Genomic DNA, 14,461 nt, shown 5'->3' on the forward strand with positions numbered 1-14,461 from the left:
GACTATCGTGTATTTTAACGATACTCGATGCTCAAACAAAAAAAGAAAAAGAAAGGGTGCCGCATATTTCGCGGCTGCTGTGAGTCTGACTTTGGGCCGGCGGCGCTCGCTGAGGCGATAGTTCATTGAAAAAAGGAATGAAGTAGAATTAGGAAGAGATGACGCCAATGCCACTGGCCCGGTCAGTATTCTGTCTTCCTAAGTTCGTTGCTTGGCAGATAGGCTACTTACGCGCTTCTGCGCACTCGGTGACAAAAGGGATGAGGGGACGGCCTCATTATTATGGTAGAAACAACACCCCTATTTCAGGTTGAGATGGTTGCCTGCAGATATGTAAGACTTTTGCCTTCATGATTAGGAATTTTTAAAACTTCTGTTGTTGACTTTGTCAGCAGGATAAAGGTCAAGCACTGTTCAGCACTCGGGTCCATGAGGTCATCAGCGCCGGCAGCGTCAAAAGTATCAGCCGAGGCATACTCAAGAGGCGCGAGTGAAGTCTGAGTTTCATAATTATGCCTCCAGGATCCTTGAGTAGACGGGGCTATGCTTAACTCTTATCTGTCGAAGAAAGGCAGCTTCATAAAATGCGACACGGCAACGTGCGCGGCTACTCCGGTATACAGAGGCGTTTTTTCATTTGCTTCGTGTATAGCACGGCCGCATCTCGGGGCTCTTTCGAACCGGTGGTCCGACCAAATGCTGTTGCTTAACAGCGTTAAGTGAGGATAACATCTAAAAAACAGAGATCAGCAATATATGTTGTTCTTCCTAATAAATTTTCAGCCATTTTTTCGTTGTTTTTCTTCTAGCTTCTAACATAGAATGTTCAACTTGAAACATCTGTTAAACACAGTACTTGGGAAATAACTGTTCAGCTTTCTCAAGCGCACGGAGCTTGCACTTCATAGAATAAGCCAAAGGCACAGGCAACCTGGTAAATATTGCAGTAACAAACGAAAAGCGTCAGAGAATGCTTCAAGTTTATTCGTATGTAGTCAAGTGCTAACATACCGGTTCGCATGAAGATAAATAGCTTAAAACAAAAATTTTGCTAGCCCGTTAATGGAAGTGATTGTTTCGACGTCACCATGGCTTCAGTCCACGCTGCAGTTATAACGAAACCAGCTGCGCCAACAGCAGACTTAAAAGGAATTCGAGCTTAAAGAAATCCGTGCGGCCATATTCTTTTAACCCGCTTCAAAAACACTGCGATATACCCAACACACTCAAGGTTCCAGTAACCACGAAGAAATTCCTTGACTTAGCAAATCATATTACCAGCTTTAGTAACATTAGATTTGTGTGATGTACCGAAGTATCGACGATACAAAAGCTTGTATCGGTATCGGAAATACAAGTTTTGATGTTATCTGGTATCGGTATCGAAGATACTTTGTTGAAGTATCGTGCCCAACCCTGGCTTACTCGTAAATACACGTTGTATACCGCTTTCAGACTTTCTGTATTAGCCAGAAGGTAGAAAGTCGGCTTCAGGACGACGCCTTCACTGTGGCTTCGCCTTTAAGGTAGATTCCCAAAGAGCTGGAGCTCCTATTTTTGGAATGCTGTAGCAAGCCAACCGCGTGTATATATAGACCTGAAGCGCCTTTGCGCGAAAGGTCTTCTCTTTTTTCATATACATGCTATCGAAGGAACACGACATCATTTCCAACGCATTTCTTGCTCAGATTGTTGCAGACAAAGAGCGCCAGAGGAGGCTTCGGTGAGGTCTAAACCTGAGCTTTCTACTTCTTACGCAATGGAGAAAAGAGAACGGAGTTATAACGTGTGAACGCGAACATTCCCAGGGTAGTACGTTAATGTTTCTTACCGAAATTATCTCACAGAAGGCTCGACTTACACTAATTCTGAAAATGGATACGCCAATGAAGGACAGAGACTTACTAGCTAGATCACCATTCACTTCCCATAAAATATAAATAAGACAGATGTTTTGTGCGCATAGCCACTCAGTCATCACTCTAAAGCAGTATGATCTGTCGTTCATCGATTTGATATCATTACCCTTTCAAGGGTTCAATTGAACTTTCGACTTACCAGGGTACCTATGAACAACCACAAAAAGATTTGAATATATCATGACGAACTACTTCAAATATTTCGGTCCATATTGCAAGAAATTAACTTGCCTTGTAATTTTAGATCCATTTTGGCCCGTTCAGGAGCTCTTAACTATAAATGGAGAGAAGGCTGTCATTTATGGAAAAAAAAATGTCTAGCATGGCGACAAGTGCAATACAGAGGCTGCTATAACCGTAATAAAAAAACTCCAAGGTCTCAAAGCAGTATTAATTTTGTCTCAGCCGGCATCTCACTGATAAGCCATGGCCAGTCTAAAGGCGGCGTCGGCGCGCGCTCATTATCTTGGCATACCCAGTTCTGAACTTCTGCTGACTGCTGCCATCTAGTGGTAGCCCCTGTGTAACGCCGTGGGAGCCGCTGTGTAACCCCGCGTTGAGAACGGATTCGATTCGTATGAATAGTTTTGAGCACGCACCATTTGATTCACTGAGCGCACCAGTAGAAGGACATTCGATTCCTTATTCAAAATTTTTGAACGCTCGCGCACCCTTTCTCATCAGCACTGCGCAAACGCGCATTCCCTGTGGCCTCGGCAGGACGGCGATGTTCGCGCCTCGAACTGCACTGCGCATTAAGTGTGAAGTGCCGACAACGCGAACAGGCGACGCTGCTCTCTAAGTTTCTCGCATTACACAGCATGACGTAAACGGTGGCACGACAGCGTTAGAGCGCACGCTCGGAGGAAAAGCCGCGCGCGTTGTGAGACTAGTTCAGAGAGGGTTGTGAAGTCACACGTTGAGCTCTGGAATGTAAATTATTAAAACTTGATTGAAATTTGGCTATGAGGTCGTAGCATGATATAAATGTGATGTCGACTTGTAAGGATGTAAAGTACATTAAATACGGTGGCAAATAATTGGAGTAATTAGTTGAGAATTGAATCCAGGACTCCTCGGTTGCGAGTCCGACACGCTACATCTAAGCCATTGAGTCACCATTTTTTTAAACATGGTATTGAATACACTGAGAATATATTCTTTTTACATGAACTATTTGCGAAGGTTTTAGGAAACGCCATGAAAGACATCTCAAAAAGACAGAGGACGAGACGGGAGGTAAGGATGAGCACATCGCCAAGGGGAAGTGCCCCTCCGGTTTAAAGTTGTTCAGGTCATGCACTTCCCTCAGTTGAAGAGCCATTCAGCAGAAATAAGATTTCGAGGAAACAACTGATTCGCAGTGCTGGTCCCACATTCTAGTTCTCCGTAAGCTGTGTAGTGCAATCAGAAAAAAAAACACATCAAAAGGTTCGTCAACATACAGCACTCCGGTGAGGTACAGAATGGTATGAGAAGTCAAATAAATTCGCTTATTCAAGGTCCGTTGCACGGCATCTCAGAACAGAATTGCGTCCCTACATTTGATGAAGCAATGTTTAGTTGTTTCAGGAACATCACAGAGGCGGCAATTCAAAACAGGCTTTTCACGAAAGGAAACGGCGCAGTATCTGTCTCACAAATCTCGGTGTACACCTGAACCGCACTGTAAGGGAAGGGAGGAAGGTGGAAGTGAAAGAAGAAAGAGAGAAAGAGGTGCCGTAGAGGAGGTCTCCGGAAATTTCGACCACCTGGGGATCTTTAACGTGCACTGACATCGCACAGCACACGGGCGCCTTTTGCGTTTCCGCCTCCATCGAAACGCGGCCGCCACGGTCGGGTTCGAACCCGGGTACTCCGGCTCGGTAGGCGAGCGCCTTAACCACTGAGCCACCGCCGCGAGTGACACCAACATGCATTTTTTCTGAGGCCACATCTTCACGGGCAATGTTTCTGTATGTAACTTGTAGAAGAAAGTATTAGTGCACGGTGAAAGTATCATTTTTCGCACCCGCGTAAGTACGTCATGTCCCGGCAATGCAAAGTACATCGAATGGTAAATAGGAGGAGGGAAAAAGCATCGAAATCAAGACTTTCTACAAACGTTTTCGCGACACTGAAAATAAGAACTCCTTTGAAAAATGGACTGCCAGAAAACGCACACCAAAATGTATTTCATGCATTAACCCCCATAAAAGAGGACGGTCAATGCAGTTAGAGGACACAGTAAGTGTGGGCACAGCATTAACTAAATTGGTCTGCAAAAACGCTCGAAGTATTTGGTGGGAAGTTTCACGAAAAAACATAAAGCGGGCAACACTGTGCCGCATTTAAAGCTGGACTAAATATAGCCCACCCAGCCGCGCTGACAGATAGGAAAAGATAATCAAGTCGCATGGGTTCCATAGAAGAACCCCAAACAAATGTCGCAAAAACTCTCTGTAAGCAATGAATTGAAATCCTGGCGCAGTGAATAATCTGCAAAGTATATAATATTTTTATTGCTAGAAACAAGCTGCAGGTGGTATCCTTGCCAAAATATTGACAGATCATGTGGGACAATGTCTGAGCATAGCGCTGTACAGCCGATACGTGATCTTTCCGATAGTTTTCACTGTGCCTGTACGCGTTCAATGGTACGCCAAGGTAATTGGGCGGTCCACACGTCCATGCCACGCCAGTATATTGAGTTGGTGCAGATCCCCACAGTGCAAACCACAGACCGCAACTCTTCGAAAGGTTCATCTGGGCGCCCTAAACTGTGCCAAACTGCTCAGTTAAGCGAACAACTTCGTAGGCTTGTCTGCGCCATTGAGTCACGTTCGTTCGACATGGTTAAAGGGAGACTTCGAACGTCTTGTGGTGTATCACGTGGTCTAATATGCCTGCTGATGTATGTAAAGAGTGTGTGTAAAAAGGGAGTAAAAAGGGAGTAGGCTGTCCTCTCTCATGGTTCCGTCATTGTAACGCGATGGCGTTATGGAGCTCGTGTCGCAGAAAATCTGGCGTCGCCGTCGGCGTCGTCGTCGGCATCGGTGTCGCTGACCGTGATTGAAAAATCCACAAAGAATCCCCAGAGATGCAACCTAGGAGGCAGGCGGGCCACCTGGGTCAAGTGACCTTGCGGCGTCATCACAGCCTGCCCACCGGATAGTGAGCAAACTACCCGCCGTGGCAGGTGGAATTAAATTAATGATGGGTCGCTGGGGAAGGACAACCTGCAATCGCTACAACACTGCGCCAGGAGTGGTATGAGGGCTCATAAGGATCTATGAATGTAAAGTAGAGAATGACCAAATCTGTATATATGAGAATTACCCCATTACGCTATCGCGTCATAACCTTAAACAATTTTTGTTGCTAGTTTATTTCTAGGGGTTGGGCATCTCGGTTTTTAATTTTGAAAAATTTGCTGGACATTTTTCGGAACAGGATTTTCGGTTTTTTTTTTCGGCGAATATTATTTAACGTGGAAGAATTGGCTTTTTTTTCTGTGATATCCCTACTGAAAAAAGTTTTATGAGGCAATAAACTCATACAGTTTATCATACAAATGTCATAGACTTATCATACAAATCACATAAACTTATCATTCAAATGTCATTCATTTCTGTGAAATCATACAGTCATCATAGAGATATCATAGAATATCATACAATCTATGCAATTCGTATGATATTCTATGATATCTCAATGATTACTGTATGATTTCACAGAAATGAATGACATTTGAATGATAATTTTATGTGATTTGTATGAGAACTCTATGACATTTGTATGATAAACTGTATGAGTTTATTGCCTCATAAAACTTTTTTCAGTAGGGATGTATGGGACGCCTATGTGCTTAGATGTCTCTTATAGGCTGTAGCTTATCTTGGCTTATTTGTTTGCAACAGCACGTTATGTAGATGTGAATAATGCAGAAATGTTCATGTTTAGACTAATGGTTGCAATATTAAATGACACCGCCGTAAAGAAAAGGGGGCAGCGTGGGAGTTAAGCGATCGGGCTGTAAGACAAAACTTCGAAAAATTTCGTTCTACATATTGGGTTGCCCGAAAACCCAAATATACGACAGAAAAAAAACTAAAGAAACTGGGAGGGAATCGCGGAGTAAAATATTCAGGAGCGCCGACTCCGCTTAATCGAGATCCACAGTTTTGCTACATCGCAAATAGCTTGGTGGCGCATCTGACAGATGACGCTCGGATTTGGCATTGGCCCTCCCGCAGCACTCCCCCTTGTCGCGACGCTCCGACGGTTCAGGGGTTCGTGGCCTGCGCATGCTTCGCGGGTGTCGTCTGCTACGTGGCTCTGCACTGGCCCCTGTGACTGTGTATTGTACACGGGTAAACGCAGGCGACAACCAAAAGGCAGACGGCTCGTTATCAAGCGAAATTAGCGGGCTGCTTTGTTTATTCCGCAAGCAATTTGCGGAGCCGGCTGCAAACTACGCAGTAACAGTAACAAATTAAACGCGGATGAGGCAACCAAACGCGAACACAAAAACAAAAACACATTAGATCCTGGATGCGAAATGAAAGCGAGGTTGATTAACACTTCTATACAGCAGTCATAGCGTCTTCGATGTGGTGTTAACCAGCGCTAGTACTCCTCTCGTTTTGCTGCTTAGGTTTCAAATTCCTTGTTCGCGCTTCATTGGTTGCTGATGGTGCAAGGCCCGATCCATCAAAGAAAAAGTGTCATCTCAGAAACGAAACAGGTTTCCGCACGCTCAACGATAAGCACGATTCCATTCGTGTGTTTCACTACGAGGCGCAGATGCCGTATTCTGTCGCCACAGCATTTCGTTTCGCAGCGACGTCGACAGGTGGCGCGTTGATGGAGCTATTTCTGCAAGGAGGATATGGTGAGGAGAAAGCGCATACAAAGCCGCGACGGCGAGCGAAGGGAAGCGGAATAACAGAGCACGGGGCAACACCGAGCTGGCTGAGCACCGGACGCGCGCTGGGCGTTCATGTAGCAAAATCGAACGTACTCCTTGGAAGGAACATATAAATACACTTTCCTCGCTTAGGCGAGTGGAATCAGGACCTTCTGTCCGCTCTCCTTCATACCGGAATAGCTTTATCTGATTGCAATAAATAAAGGTGTATGTGTTCCTTGCTACGCACTTCACACTCCTTCAGACACGGAATGAATTGTGAATGCAGAAAACGCTTCAAAGGAACAAATATTCTCATTGGAAATAGAGAAAAAATGACCGCGGCCGCAATCCAGAAGGAGCCAGTCTGCCTCCCATCACGTAGTCCGCCTGCTGACGCGCGCGGAAGCGATGCAAATGATGCTGAACCGCCGCGGAAGCCATGACAATTTTTCGTGATGCTGCGCATGGTTTCGAGTTTGCGGCGGATTGTTGCGGTGAAAAACGTTGCAGTGTCCTTACATTCCGCGCGAAAACTCATTAACCAAGTAACGGCTCCGATGACGGATATTATAATCAGTCCGGGAGGAGAAGGCGCTACGCTGGTGGAGGCGAAACCTAACAAAGTAGCAGAACCTCTCCGGCTGTACCCTGCATTTGTGTAAAGAAGTAGAGCGATGCCTCAAACGTAAAACTGCATTACTTAGTCCAACGATCGTGTGGTCATATCGCGCTCCTGGCTTCCGCACTTTGTTAATTTCCTATTGTGAGCTATCGAAACTGTATGGTACATGCTATATTTTATATGGCGTACACATATGTGACCGATAGTGGCCATTTTCCCTTAAAACCGAATATCAAAAAAAAAAAAAATTTAGGCGCACCTTTATCGTTGGTTTAAACCAGAAACTTAAATTCCTACTTATACCTTAGGCTAGGCACCAGCTGGTTCTACTCTCCCCGTTATACAGAAGCTTTCTTCCAAATACTGCAATAACCCCTTCTTGCGCCAGCCGCAGTCATAGCACCACAAAATAATTTTTAAGCTCGTGGACTATATCTTCCTGCCTGTCACCCCCACCCTTCTGGAAATATTTTCACTAATAAATAACGCAATTCAATCAATCAATAAATAAATCAATCAATCAATCAATCAATCAATCAATCAATCAATCAATCAATCAATCAATCAATCAATCAATCAATCAATCAATCAATCAATCAATCAATCAATCAATCAATCAATCAATCAATCAATCACTGGCAGCTACATCATCTATGGTTTTATTTCTCTTCACTCCCTTTGGAAGCTCTTCGGAAGCTTTATTTGCGTTCGGAAAGCTACTACCTATCCCGGAGGTCTCAGCTGGTGCTGCCTAAGAAAGGCTCTCCTTGGCTTGTTTAGGTGTAAGAAATGTTTTTATGTGATGCACGGAGGTGGCGTGTGGTGCATACCCGCATGCGATTTCAGCGCCATTCTTTTGCTGCATCGCCCGATTAGTGTCGTTGAAAAAAATACGGTTGCCTTCACGGCTGACATTTCGAGATAAATTTGATTTTCACGCCATCTGTGGCGCTTTTTGAAAGAAACGTAAGCCAATGGCTCGTTTGTAATTGCTGCGTGTGAACCTCAAAGAATAAAGCATGTCCAGCATTCTTGGACAAAAATTTTGAATATTGAAAAAATGTAATCTTCTATTATGCAGATATTGAAGGTAATGGCCCATTCTTCAGATACGTAGCAAAATCTTTCGTTTGAAGTTTTTCCATCCATCAAATCGAAGGGTTAAGACTCCCTTAGAAAACGAATGGGGCACGTTTTTAACGATAGCAAAAACGTTAATATCAGCAAATTCAAGTCTGCTCACGGGATATCTGTGGATATATTGATTATTATAGTGAAATCTTCGAATATACAAAAAAAAACTGCGGTCATAAACTCTATCCCCCTGAAGAATGCTTTTGTCCAGAATTATTGGGTATGGGAAAGCGGGGGGCCCTAGAACCGGCACTGAGTTGTGCCTTTTCCTTTATGGAAACATATATCGTAAGCCCGTCACGTGGGAATAGAAATCGGAACGAATTATGAGTATGACCTTTCTTTCACGAGTGTCACATCGGTAATTCTCTTGAGGAGGTCTGTTGCAATGGAAAGAAGAAAGGAAGAGACGGCATCTCCCGAGAAAGTCAAAAGCTCATTCCGCATGCACTGAAACGAAAGACATGCTCGAAACGAAATCAAAAAAGTTCGAGCGTCATATCTTAAAGAATGACGTTGAGAAAAACGTTGCCTCCTGTTTATCGAAACATCATAGCAGCAAGCATGATGGCGACAACGTAAGGTATGGTCCTGCTTCTGAAAGTGTACATTTTTCGCCACCGGCCATCACGAAAGGTTAATTACTGCTGAAGGTTTCTGTTAGTATATGTCTTCTTAGTGAAACGTGTACTAACCAAAGGGTCAGAATATGTTCTCTTAGTAAAACATGTACGAACCAAAGTGTCAGTATATGTGAAGGATCAGTATATGTGGCAATGAAAGGATCGATATAGTGGAGAGTGAGGGAAAACGCGACGTGGGGTAAAAAGCGACATTTTGTTACTTAGCGCACTCTGACATTTACTCGCGAGAATATATCAACTGCATATTTAGCTGACATGCCTCCCCCCCCCCCCCCCCCCCCCCCTCTTTGCGCATGTTCACGGCAACTGCACTAAAGCTATCGAGAGTATAGTAACTTCTAAGTAAAGCAAAAATTGCGAAGTGTGAGCCTTGGTGAACGAGGATTCAGTCGGAAAGGCACAAAATTCTCCACGCCGCATTTTTCAGGCCTGTGCAGCCCAACCGACCAAGCATCCTGAATTAACGTATTTGGCTATTACAACTGGTGGTCTTATCTCGTAAAAAGTTTAAGAATATTTTCACCCCACGGTCTTGCGAAGGAATTGCTTTAGAAGCAAACTACACACGGGACAAAACGCTACTTAGTGGTGTTCTGCAGGCCCCTAAGGTAACGATAATCCATAGTTTTATTCCTAGCTGCAGCACTGTGTGCTTTCTTTATCGCTCTTTAGGGGGGTCTGAACGTGCAAAAGAAAAGCACTGACAGCCGTGTGGCACGAAGAAAACTTGAAGAAAGCTATGGAGAGCGATGTCAGTACTGTGCGATGTCAGTGCACGTTAAAGAACCCCAGGTGGTCGAAATTTCCGGAGCCCTCCACTACGGCGTCTCTCGTAGCCTCAGTCGCTTTGGGACGTTAAACCCCATAAACCAAACCAAACCTATGGAGAGCAACACGCAGCGCCGATGCCGCCAAACGCTTCGGTCTCACTGTACACATATGCAACAGCAAAGAAAGTGAGGAAATATGAGAGGAATAAAATGCAAAAACTTTCTTCAGAATCTAAGCCCCGCACTCTTTCCGACGAGCAAGGACGACTACATTTCAGCGCATTAACAGTGGCACAAGTTCTGTTCGATGTCTCCTAAAATCACGTCCAAAAGCTCGTGTTAACTTACTGCGAGTCCAACAAAACCGCATGTCCATTCGACAGGGAGTAGGCGAAAGAGAAACAACCTTGACACTGAAGCAGAAAAAGGCTGCGAAATAGGCAGGCAACTGAAAAATAATAGCGTAGTTAGGCTGCAAGCAAAGCCTAATCTGTAACGGGTAGGAAAACGAGACAATTATAGGGTCTGTCTGTATGCGGTGTTCTTTTTATGTGGATATGCTCTCAAAGGTTGTATTGGTGCCCGTGGAGCCAACCTCATGTGCACTGACTGCAAAACTTCGCAGTATCTTAATTTTGAAAGGGCGCCTCATTTTGCCTCATTGCAGCGCGAAGGGAGGCAAAATGTGACATTTCGAAATTTTTAATATGACTAAATTTTACAGCGGTGCCATTCAGCTGGCCTTTCGATATTTGGTGAGCGTGATGCCTGGATGGTAGCATCTAATTAGGTAATAATTTATGACATCTGTGAATAGTAAAAATAGCGCGATTATTTGCAAATTCGTGCCGCGTTTTGCTCCACTCCCTCAGAATGTTTCCAAACAGTCATCCAAAGCAAGTTCACACTTTTCCCCTTATACTGGCATCACATTAAGAACTTGAAACGGGAACGCAGGGTTTAAACGGGCGCTTCTATGTAAGGCACGAAGAAGCGCATGGCGGGCAAATAAAGATAAGACTAGCATTGTGCCTCTCCGCAGCAGCTGACGTATTTCGAAAACCGATCGCGAATGATTTAACCTTCGGCTTCTGGTGTTGAAAGTCGAGCGCGGTGCGTTTGTTTTGGCGGCGGCATTTCCGAAAGAGCCACTCGAGAGCCTTTGGTCTAGCCTGACCGCCATTTTTAGGGAGAAAAAGAATAGGCATTTTGTAGAGCCAGCGAGAATACGGCGAAGAAGAGGAGAGGCATAAAACAAAAGGCCTTTCATTGTGCCAACGCACAGATTTCACGTTTCATCACCTCGGGTTTTCGCAGCTGCGCGAAAACCATATGCTCTCTGTTAGGAGCCTTACGCATATCGCTCTTAATCGCCATCGGGATTGTTTCAGCCCGCTGCTTTTTCTGCAGATCTTGCGAAGCGCAAACGGCATGGGTTAATTGCATAGAGGGCATTTATGCATTAATATTTAACCAACTAAATATATGAGAACAATGTACAATTTCTGACCAATATAACAACACACGTACCGTCTTTCTGTAAATGTTGCCCCACACGTTTCCAGTTTTTACCCCCAAAATACGGATAATGTTTGTCTAAGATAGGCCACGTCACACGTGTTCGTAGCAGTTGCGAAGCTCCGTTAGAAGACACCCGTGGGGCGCTCCCATTACGAAGGTGCAGGGTGGGAGGGGAGAACTTCATATTATTCTGGTCTCTTGGACACGAACAATGCCATTGAGGTCCCGAAGTGAGCCGACCGGTTCGCTCCGGCGCAGTGACCCGCATGTATTTGGCAAAAGACGTAGATTTCGTATTTGCATACGCCTACGTTGGGGCGTTCAAATGCTCGACTCCCATATCAGCGTGCATTCCCGGTTGCCTTTATTCGCAGCTACTTTGGCATTTATGCGATTCGAGGGAGTCGTTAAGTACACTTCATATATGTGTAGCGCTGATAGAGGCAGCAGAATATTTTTATATAGAATAGAGCAGTCTAGAGGTCTTTTGATTCATTCGTCAGTTATGATGACTATTAGGCAGCGTTGAGCTGCTGCACTGGTAATCAAGCAAACCCTCTATTTCGCTGCCAAAAAATGAAGCACTGCCTCAGTTTATGGCGTTTAAGGGACACTTGTAACCCACTCCAACGTGGCAGATTTTCATGTCATCCGGTACTCTTGGCCCGCAAACACAGACCAGACACAGACCAGCCCCCCCCCCCCCCCCCCCCCCCCCCCCCCCCACACACACACACCTGAAGCTGCTATTGGTGTAAGAATTGAACTAGGTAGATGTCATTACTACTTTCCTTCAAGAAATGGCTCCACATCGGTCAAAGTCCTTTTATGCGTCCAGTGTCAGCCGCATACCTTTCAAGTGCCAGGTTGCTCTCGAGAGACAATGTCCGCATTTTTTTTAAGCCTAAGGAGAGACCGGGCACACAAAAATTTCCTACTAACCGTAGGCAAGCGGGCTTCTGTGCAATATGCAAGCGCGCTTCTAACGCAGCTGAAACGTGGCATATACAAGGAACCGAATGAGCGCTGCAAACGGCGTGTACAAGGTGGTAATGTTGGGGAGAAGTGTGCAACATATCCCTGACACACGACACAAAAGCTTCCATGGCCACGCCTGCCGTAGATATATTTTCGTAGCAGCGTTCCACATAGGTGTTTTCATAGATTTTTCATCATGCCTGACTCCGGCAGCTAACACCACACGTTACTGCACTTTACGTTCAGCAGTTACTTGCCGATGCCGACAAATTTTCAACAGCAGCAGCAATAATGTGCTCGTAATAAAGCGGACGGGGAAATGAAAACTTCAACTAATACGAGTGGTGCATGCGTATCTGTGCAGAGCCAACGTTTAGGCAAGGAGACGTACAGAGAACATAGGCATATAGGACATAGAAAGAAACCCTATGGCAAAGAAAAAAGGAGGATCATTGCCCAAATATCGCCACCGGAAACGGCACTAGGCATGTTCGTTTGTATTTCTTGTCAATGAAAAACACGTAACACATGTCAGAGAACTGGTAGAACACACCTGTTAGTACTAAGAGAGACAGACTTCTTTCAAGCATGCGTACATACTTGAGGGGAGGACAAACGACATATTCACCCCGTCGAGGCCTATCCCCACAAGTGAAGAGCACGCTTGTCATGGCAAGACAGGTTATATAAAAAGTGATGTGGCACGTGAAATTCCGCGCATATACACGAAGAATAATAATTCCTCACGGGTTACCTTACCTCCCCATTTCCTTCCCGCATATTTTGAAGTGAATATTTTAATTGTCTTGTTTCCGCATTTCTGTCGGGAGTACGAGGCAGTTTTTCAAGCACAGGGCGCAATTCTAATCCAGTCACCAAGTGACGGACATTCGTTTTCTGCACTCCCGCTTTTCTGAGGCACTCGGTTTTTGTTCACTCGCTCGCTTCGCTTGCGCGGAATCTTCAAAAACTTCCGACCGCATAGCTCACTGGTTTCATTTAAATGACTGCTGCCAGACGAAACCTTGTTCTTCGCCGTGACAACAGTTCTCGACTGCGGCAGACTATATGCGCGCGTTCCGCACCACATGCAGGCGCCCTCACAGGCGGCAGCCGCTGCCGCCGTCCCCAAAGACGTGTGCGCGTGCGTCTGTGTGATTGCCTATAGTATAACTCTTTCACAGTACGAGCGGGATAAATAGAGATAAATATTGAGAAGGAGGAAAAGCGTGGCTTCGAAGTGAACAAAGATACTCTGGGACTTTGACAAGCCCTTCCAAAAAAATGTGAAGCCTTGTAGCACATGAGCACGGACATTTCGCCCGCCAACTGAAAGCAGAGTGGCCGTAAATCATGCCCCGCAAGCTCGCTTGTGTGCATTGACGCCCCACCAGCCCTGCGCGTATAGCTCTTCTTCTTCTGGCGCTGCCGCTTTTCCTTTTTCTTCGCTGCTCTTCCGGAGCAGCAACAGGCGGCGGGAAGAAAAGCGCGGCCCGGGGCTGATGTCTGGAAAGACGTGCGCTCATAAATACGGCGCCTAGGAACCGCATTCAGCTGGGGCCGCGTCACGCGACGCGCCTCTAAGCGCGCCAAAATGGCCGCCTTGTGCCCGGGGGCGGCTTCGCCCCACGCCCCGACGTCGCCTCGTCTCGGGAAAGACATCGCAGAGATCTAGCAGCGGTGCCGATAACGCATCTCCACCGATAACAACTGCGTAGTTGTGTGCACTATGAATGGACGAATTACTCGCAGACGAGCCACTATAAAGATAGTCTACGCGATTGAGAGCATAGAAATAAGAAGATATCGATGGGGGCTAAATAAAAACCCGCTTTGCCCTCGCCAACCTTACGATGACCCCTTGCCGTCATCATGAACTAGTCGCAACTTTAGCTAATTTCCAAAAATATCCCTATTCTGTGTTTACAAGTTCACAATACTCTATTTCGTAATGGTCGTGTGCGCGCGCGTTTGTGAGTGTA

General features: G+C 45.6%; 1 pseudogene; it reads left to right on the plus strand.

Annotated features, from left to right (window-relative positions):
- The window catches only part of LOC149350507 (uncharacterized), a 37,744-nt pseudogene extending 23,547 nt beyond the window's left edge, over positions 1-14,197 (plus strand).
- Positions 14,198-14,461: the final 264 nt, after the last annotated feature.

Source organism: Amblyomma mixtum, chromosome 3 (genome assembly GCF_055824585.1).
Source record: "Amblyomma mixtum isolate Tamu chromosome 3, ASM5582458v1, whole genome shotgun sequence".
In the NCBI taxonomy this organism is placed as follows: domain Eukaryota; kingdom Metazoa; phylum Arthropoda; class Arachnida; order Ixodida; family Ixodidae; genus Amblyomma; species Amblyomma mixtum.